Source organism: Triticum aestivum, chromosome 4D (assembly GCF_018294505.1).
Source record: "Triticum aestivum cultivar Chinese Spring chromosome 4D, IWGSC CS RefSeq v2.1, whole genome shotgun sequence".
Lineage (NCBI taxonomy): Eukaryota > Viridiplantae > Streptophyta > Magnoliopsida > Poales > Poaceae > Triticum > Triticum aestivum.
In genome coordinates, this window is record NC_057805.1 from 369853172 (window position 1) to 369862515 (window position 9344).

Sequence of the window (9344 nt, forward strand, 5' to 3'; positions counted from 1 at the left end):
GTTTAGACCACGGACGTTCCAGTAGAGAACGTTCCAATTATGCAAAAGAACCATGACCTAACCAAAGGTAAAGGAACTAGGGAGATGAGGCCGAAGAAGCTCCACCTTCACCTGCAGTAAGCATGTCTTCATTAAGTTCTTCAGCAGGGATGGCACACAGCTGTGTGCCAATGTTCTGCATGGTGGGAATGGGTGTAGGAGGTGGCAGCTCGAACTCCGGCTCCTTACTGTCAGATGCAGCTCCACGGGGCAGCATAGTTGGCACCACCCTGGGTTTCACCTTGGACTTTGAGGGTCGAGATTCATCATGAACTTTGACTCGAAACCCGTCATACTTGGTGGAACGAGTGCTACGTCTGAGCGAAGAAGTGTCAATGGGAGCGGGATCTTTACCCTTGCGGGCCCTGGAAGGAGGCAGCAGGGCAGTAGAAGCTTGAGGTTCAATGATACTTGTCATAGTATCAACAGCATCAGCAGCAACGGGATCAACTGGGATCAGATCAGAAACTGGAGGCAGACTGTGCAGGGCGGATTCAGATTCAGACATAATATACTCAGATGCAGATTCAGACATAATAGCAGCAGTTTCAGACATAGCAGACGTGACAGTAACCTGAGCATCAGCAGCAGTTAAGACATTCAGAGCATCAGAGGCAGCGTCAGGCGGCATGAGCGATGTTGGCTCTTCTTCAGATATCTCCTGAATAATGACTTGCGAGGAAGGAGCAGGTAGATTGTTGGAGTGATTAGACTACTTGACCAAATAAAAATCTAGCCTTTTTCCCAATTTTAGTTCTTGGCAGATTTTAGCAACTTAGCACAAGTCAAGCAATCAACATACATATGCAATTCTAAGAGTATAGCAGCGGAATGTAAAACAATTGCATATGAAGGTAAATGGAGGAGTTTGAGGGAGCAAACGCAATGTTGACACGGAGATTTTTATCCGTGGTTCCGATAGGTGGTGCTATCGTACATCCATGTTGATGGAGACTTCAACCCACGAAGGGTAACGGTTGCGGGAGTCCACGGAGGGCTCCACCCACGAAGGGTCCACGAAGAAGCAACCTTGTCTATCCCACCATGTCCGTCACCCACGAAGGACTTGCCTCACTAGGGTAGATCTTCACGAAGTAGGCGATCTCCTTGCCCTTACAAACTCCTTGGTTCAACTCCACAATCTTGACGGAGGCTCCCAAGTGACACCTAGCCAATCTAGGAGACACCACTCTCCAAGAAGTAACAAATGGTGTGTTGATGATGAACTCCTTGCTCTTGTGCTTCAAATGATAGTCTCCCCAACACTCAACTCTCTCTCACAGGATTTGGATTTGGTGGAAAGAAGATTTGAGTGGAAAGCAACTTGGGGAAGGCTAGAGATCAAGATTTATGTGGTTGGAATGGAATATCTTGACCTCAACACAAGTGTAGGTGGTTCTCTCTCAGAAAATATATGTTGGAAGTGTAGGCATGTTCTGATGGCTCTCTCCACGAGTGAAGAGTGGGTGGAGGGGTATTTATAGCCTCCACGCAAAATCTAACCGTTACACACAAATCACCAAACTCGGTGGAACCGATTCAAAGAACTCGGTCAGACCGATTTGGTTCATAATGTGACCGTTAGGCATTTCGGTGGGACCGACACGTCAACTCGGTGGGACCGATTTCTTTAGGGTTAGGGCATAACGTAATCTCGGTGAGACCGATTACACAAATTCGGTGAGACCGATTTTGGTAATAGACTAACAGAGAGTTGGTCAGGCAAACTCGGTGGGACCGATTCGCTCATCTCGGTTTGACCGAAACGTTACGAAAAGGAAACAGAGTGTTTGCATTGCAATCTCGGTGGGACCGATCGCTCATCTCGGTTTGACCGAAACGTTACGAAGGGAAACGGAGAGATTACAATCCCATCTCGGTGAGACCGAGATCCCTATCGGTGAGACTAAAAAGACTAGGGTTTCTGGCAGTGGCTATGTCAACTGAACTCGGTGGCTCCGGATATGAAATTTCGGTGGGGCCGAGCTTGGAATGGACGCAATATCGTTTGTGTCTCCATATTTTCTGAAAGAGGCTGTCCTCAATACCTGGACAGGTGAGCTGATGGGTTTTCGATCAATGGGTAATTTCAACAGCGTCAACCCCGCCGATAGGCGTTACATTCCAAACCCAGAGCATATGCGTACAAGTAGAGGCAGACGGCAGTGTCAGCGCATCCGAAATGATATGGATGAATCTGAAGCAGGAGGTCCGACTAGGCAATGCATTCTATGCAATGAATTTGGCCATAGGGACACTAATTGTCCCACTTTCGTCACTGGGCGTGGACGAGGCAACCGGGGAAGAAGAGGAGGTAGAGGCAGTAGAGGAGTAAGGGCGAGAGGAAGAAGCTAAGCTAGCACTAGTTTGTTCTGAATTTATATTAAGTGTGTTGTGGCACTATGTTCTGAAATTTGTATTAAGTGTGGCACTATGTTCTGAAATTTGTATTAAGTGTGGCACTATGTTCTGAATTTTTATTAAGTGTGGCACTATGTTATGAATTTTTATTAAGTGTGGCACTATGTTATGAATTTTTATTAAGTGTGGCACTATGTTATGAATTTTTATTAAGAGTGGCACTATGTTATGAATTTTTATTAAGTGTGGCACTATGTTATGAATTTTTATTAAGTGTGGCACTATGTTATGAATTTTTATTAAGTGTGACACTTTGTTCTGAATTTTTATTAAGTGTGGCACTTTGTTCTGAATTTTGTAAGTGCAGGAATGTCGGGATTGTGGTTGCTGAATGGGGGCATTGATAAGGGTCATCGTGGTGCGATATGGTATGAGCGCAAGCTTGAGCCTCTCGTCACTCGCACTCCTAAGGAAAACTGGAAGATACACTCAGGATGGCTTCAGCGGTACGTGCTTTATTAATTTGCACACTGACATGCATATTAATGGTTGAAATGGGAGACAGGAACTGAAAAGTTCTCTGATGAAGGTTGAAATGGGCCGGCCTTTTACCTTTCGCGCGTCTGGTTGAGTCTATCCCGGGTGAGAAATGCATCGCCATCGATGGGTCTTTGCTGAGCTGCTTAGTGGACCGTTGGAGGCCAGAGACCCACACGTTTCACTTCAGATGGGGAGAGATGGCTCCTACTCTGGAGGATGTGTCACTTTTGCTCGGACTACCGTTGGCAGGTCATGCCGTAGGACCGTTGGACGCACCGGCTGGTTGGGAGCGAGCTCTTACAGAACGTTTTCACGGTGTTTTTCCGGATGCTCCCGATCCGGTATGGGAGCATCACGGACCTAAGTATGAGTGGTTGCTAAATTTTCGGGTAATTTCCCCTACCTATTCTCTTCAAGTTATCGCGCATAAAGTTGTATAGAAAATAATTGCGGCTTACTAAAACTTTCTCTTCGCTTAATGCAGATCCAGAACTTCCGGGCGCCCTTGACTGCGGAACAGATCACTCGGAGCCTCGAGGCCTACTTACTGTGGCTTTTCGGCAAGGTGATGTTCACGGAGAACCATGTCACCACTATTAGCGCCCTCTACATCCCTATGGCACTCGAGATAGCGAGCGCTCAGACGGCGGATCAGATCAGACGGAGGAGTTGGGGTTCGGCGGTGTTAGCGGCTACATACCGAGGTATGTGCAACGGTTGCCAGCTTACATCGAGAAAGCCAGCCCTTCTTGGATGCCCTCTATTCCTACAGCTGTGGTCGTGGGAGAGGTTCTCTATAGGGCGACCAGATGTACGGGTTCATGAGCCTATAGACGCCATGTTTGATGTTGAGGGCATCGACATGCCTACTTTCGGTCTGTGTTGGACTCGTCGCAAGGTATGCACCGTGTTGTAGTTTAATGCAACTTTTTCTGCACAAGAGATCGATCGATGCGAGCGGCTACTAACTTTTATTCTCTGCAGAGACGCTTTGCTAGTGATCAGACCAGGAAGGCGTACACAGCATTGAACGAGCAGTTCGATGCGTACACCGGGGTCATCTCGCAGCCCTACACGGAAGCAGCCATACAAGCGAGATACCCTGCTGGTATGTCTGTGCTATGCACAAGGGACCGAGATTACTGGATGACAAAATCGAAGATCATCTTCGATGTCTTCGTCGAGGAGATGGCACAACAGAGGGTTATGAGGCAATTTGGTCTTCTGCAGTTGGAGCTACCTCCCCCTATAGAGAACCCGGTGCCAGCACACATCCACAGGTATTAACCAGTTTTTCAATGTTGCATTTTCTTTCATAGTACTCCATTCGAAGCTTTAGGTAATTGTTGAACACACACCACAATTTTAGGACGACAAGGAAGGGCATGAACAGGACAACTGCTGACTGGCTAGTTAGACTAGAGCCGTATGTTATAGAATGGGAGACAGCAAACACAAATCTATGGCACGAGAATCACAATTTCGATCTCGATCAATTCAATCTCTATTTGCGGCGCTACATGACCGGAACACGGTTACGCATTGTTGAGTACTCCCACCCAGAGGAGTTACCGGATCCTACTCCGTCGGATATGTACCCGAGCTATGATACTTCGGGCTCTAGGCAGTACGCGGTAAGATATTTTTTCTTTACGTAATGTTGTCACATACTTTGACGTGCAAAAGACAGACATTATTAATCGTCATGGAAATTTGCAGGCTACCTTGACACGCGAACTGTACGACGACGTGACCACCTTTGGACGATCACTATCGTCTGGACCTCTTCTTCAACATCGTCCAGTGGTACAGCCCTTCTTGGAAAGAATTCAGAATAAGATACAGACTGTGTACGAGGCTATCACGTGCACCCGGAGAACCGATGTTGTTCAGCACGAGCAGGAGCAGCCGCGTCACTCCATGCAACGACATCAACCACGTCCACGCCTAGCACAGCAGCCGACAACCAGGCCACCCCGTCCTGACCAACCTGGCAGTTCTACGTGGCACCCGCAGCACTATGGTCCCACGTCGAGCTTCGTGTTTTCTCCACAGCCACAGCAACACGGTCCAGGCCACCCCGTCCTGACCAACCTGGCAATTCTACGTGGCACCCGCAGCACTATGGTCCCACGTTGAGCTTCGTGTTTTCTCCACAGCCACAGCAACACGGTCCCTCGTCGAGCTTCGTGTTTTCTCCACAGCCACAGCAGCAGGGTCCCTCGTCCAGTTTCGTGTTTCAGCCAGAGCAGACGTCACACCCAGCAGGTATGTGTCTTCATATTTATTGTTTTCAATATTAATTGACGCGACCTCATTCTTCATGATGAACCGTTCCATTGCGTAGGGGCCTATGGATATCAGGCGTCTATGTCAGCATCACATGATACGTGGGGGAGTGATCAACATCCCGAGGACAACATACAGGCTCAGATGTCGCAGCACACCCAGTGGATGAACATGTTTTCGACTCCTCCACCAGGCCCCACACAGGATACACAGCATGACCAGGGAGAGTCTGAGATTCCTCCTCGTCACGTTAGGGCACCCGACAGGTTGGGATGGTCCCCGATTCTAGATCCACCTCCCCGCCAGGCCAGACGTCGTCACTGACGCTTCTATGTATCTGTATCAGTAGAGACATTACCATCTATTTCTGTGTAAGACTTATGTCTATTCTATGTATGAGACAAATGACTATGTACTTATGTACGAGACATATGCCTACTCTATTTTAGTACTCTGTTATCGGAACTACAAGATCATATCTAGATAGAACATAATATTCATACAACGAGACATTGCAAGCAAATAGATAGAACTACATCTAAATTAAATGGTACGTAACTGAACTCACAACATACAGCATAAAAACTACATGAAGTCATCATCGTCATATGTTCGCGCCAACTTTTTCCCGCCACCCGTTTCCCGCCACCCGTTTCCCGCCACCCGTTTCCCTCCACCCGTTTCCCGCCACCCGTTTCCCGCCACCCGTTTCCCGCCAACCCTTTCCCGCCATATCGCAGCCGTTCTTTCCCGCCATTTTCTCCTCTCTACCTATAAAACCCCCTAAAAAACGGAGCTGCATAAGCATTGCAGTGTGCTGGTGGTAAATTGGAGCACTGTGGTGGAGGTGAAGCTGTTGTTCGTCGTTCTTCGTTCGAGCCGGAGCACCGGCAGTTTGGTGGCCGCCGTTCGTCCTTCATCCTTCGCACGCATGCTTCAAGGGTATATTTAAGCCCACATTTTATTTTTCGTACATGCTCCGGTAGTTTTTGTTAATATATTTAGATGTCAACTAATTAATCTGTCAATATTTGTAGTTGCTACGGCAAATATTCGTAATATAATTGTAGGAGGGTGAATTGTATTAGTTGCTCCGTTAATATTCTGTAATATATAGCTTCGTAATATATAGACATGTCTAATATTTGTTAGTGGGGATATTAAGGGGTAGGGTACGTACTCAATGCGATTTGTGTGTTGCAGATGGCTGAGAGTACTCAGTGGGTGCTTAGCCCTATTGTTCATGTCCAAGGCTTGTTTCCAAGTGTTGTGCAAGTTAGTGAAGTGGACCTCACTTTTGATTGGTTGAAGACTAAATTCATGTTGAAGAAGGGGTTGAAGGAAGACGATTTTGTGTACTACGTCAGCAGGAAGCATTCAGATGGCCCTGGGGAAAGAAAATTGATTGACATAACTGATGATGGCAAGATTCAAGAAATGTTGAGCGAATGGGAATGGAAAAGGGTTGTTCAGTTGCATTGCTACAGGAAACCGAGTTATATGTGATGCATTTGTCATTCGAGATCCGCCTCCCCGGCAGGCCAGACGTCGTCATTGCCGCTCCTATTTATCAGTAGAGACATTACCATCTATTTCTGTGTGAGAACTTATGTCTATTCTATGTATGAGACAAATGACTATGTACTTATGTACGAGACATATGCCTACTCTACAAGATCATATTTAGATAGAACATAATATTCATACAACGAGACATTACAAATAACTAGATAGAACTACATCCAAATTAAATGGCACGTAACTGAACTCACAACATACAGCATAAAAACTACATGAAGTCATCATCGTCATCCTCGATCGATGCAGAACTCTTGCCCTTCGACGATGAAGAACGCTTGCCCTTCGACGATGCAGAAACCTTGCCCTTCGATGATGAAGAACTCTTGCCCTTCGACGATGCAGAAACCTTGCCCTTCGATCATGAAGAACTCTTGCCCATCGACGATGCAGAATCCGAAAGCGGCGGCATGAAGATATCATCTTCGTCCTCGCTCTCCTCAGTCCATAAACATGGATTATTTGCTGCAATCCTTCTGAAAGTTTCACTCTTCGGCACCACTACCTTCTTCCACCTGTCATGCAACCTAAGAAGTTCTTTACGTACCTCCTCATAGGTCCTTTCAGGCCACCCAGAACTACGTAATTGGTGAGCCAACTCATTCATTATGGTGTCACTACCGGTGAGTTCGTCCCATGGAACTATCCTATTATCCATCCTGAAATCGGTAGCTAGCCTCAGAAGAGTCCTGCTCATCCCAGGGTGAAAACTACGATCGAAAGGATAATGGGACATCTCAACTGCACTACACTGCAATGCTTATCCAGCTCCGTCTGAAGGGGGTTTTATAGATAGAGACGAGAAAATGGCGGGAAAGAACGACTGCGGTATGGCGGGAAAGGGTGGCGGGAAACGGGTGGCGGGAAATTGTTTGGCGGGAAATGGGTGGCGGGAAATGGGTGGCGGGAAATGAATGGCGGGAAATGGGTGGCGGGAAATGGGTGGCGGGAAAAGCGCAGTTTGGAAATGTCGATAACTTTCAAAACAAATGTTCATCACAATGGAAAAAGGTTCCCGCCTTTCAAAAAATGCATGCAATTTTTTTGGAAAATATGATAAGAAATGGTTCGTGCCACTAAATGAATGTACGTCACCTTTGCTGGAAATATTCTCGTGTTTCCAAAAAATATCCATGACATTCTACAAATGGTACTCCCTTCATCCCATAATATAAGATGATATTACAATCAATATACTCACATATCACGTGGGTTAACAAATGTTTAGATGGATCATGACATTTTAAGAAAATATTCGCGTGTTTCTAAAAAAAGTTTGTGAAAATTTCAGAAAAGCATTTTAAAAAATGTTGTGTGGTTTAAAAAAATGGTATTTCCATTAAAAATGTATTTGAAGAAATGTTACCATGTATTCATAACGTGTTAAATATATACTTTTAAAAAATATTCGCGTGTATTTTTAAAAATAGGCATGCACCAGTCGGCCCACAGCAGGCCAACTGAGCATAGTCGGCCCACTACAGGCCTATCGGTGTACTGCAGGCCGACTGGGCCCTGTCGGCCAACTGCAGGCCGACTGGGCTTGAATCTGCTGGCCGACAGCCCAATCGGCCAGCAGCAAACTGATGGGCCTCCAGTCGGCCTGCTGTGGGCCGACTGGGCTCTGTCGGCCTGCAGTAGGCCGATGGTGTATTATTTTTGAAAAATCTTTTTTTTGCGTATTATTTCTGTAATTTTTTTTAAAAAATGTATTATTTTAAAAAAATTAGCCCTACTAGTGTTGGGTTTTGTTCGGAGAAAAAAAGGAAAAACTGCTGCGGGGAGATCTACAGGTGGGCCATCTAGGCCAGGTTACCAGCCGATCCGATCTAAAGCGGGCCGGGGCAGACCGTGATCAAAATCGGCCACCGGCTGGCAGGTCAATTCCTAAACGGTGCTTAGGACTTGTACAATGCTACTAGGTGTTTAAGGGGGTGTTTAGAAAAATAAACCGAGTTTTCTGAAGCATCATTATCTATTTTTACAGAAAAGACGCCTAATTAAGCGTCTATATTATATAATATAAATAAGCGCCGATACTAAAAAAAGACTGTTTTATTTCTCTAAGCATTTTTCCTAAGCGTTTTGCATTGTACAAGGCCTTAGGGAGCTCCTAAGCCGCGCCTTCTCTGACACGGAACGCAACAGGCGCTTGCGGCAGCGTCTTCGGGTGTGTTTGGTAGGGTGCATGAGGGTAAAAGTTCCCAATCCGACCCACTTTTGCTTGTTTGGTAGGGTGCATGAGCTCACATGGGCTATGCTCATCTGATGCATAAAAGGGCCCTCGGCTATGCTCGTCTCATGCACCCCAGACAGGGTGCATGAAGGCAGCCATGCTGGTCCTGACACTCGTCCCCACCCACCAGACCACGTCCAGATATGTTTATATTTTCAAAAAAATGTTTAGAATTTTAAAATTTGTTTAAATTTTCGAAAAGTTTAGAATTACGAAATTTCTTTAAATTTTTGAAAAAATTTAGGATTTCAAAATTGTTTAAATTTTCAAAAAATGTTCATAATTTCAATATTTTTAAAAA

At 45.9% G+C, this 9344-nt stretch overlaps 1 long non-coding RNA gene across 1 annotated transcript; it reads left to right on the top strand.

Annotated features, from left to right (window-relative positions):
- The first annotated feature begins 2766 nt into the window (after nucleotides 1–2766).
- LOC123100055 (uncharacterized) lies at nucleotides 2767–3631 on the top strand. Its single transcript, XR_006448341.1, has 3 exons — nucleotides 2767–2906; nucleotides 2990–3329; nucleotides 3425–3631. It is a non-coding gene; the product is annotated as an uncharacterized lncRNA (long non-coding RNA).
- The last annotated feature ends 5713 nt before the right edge of the window (nucleotides 3632–9344 follow it).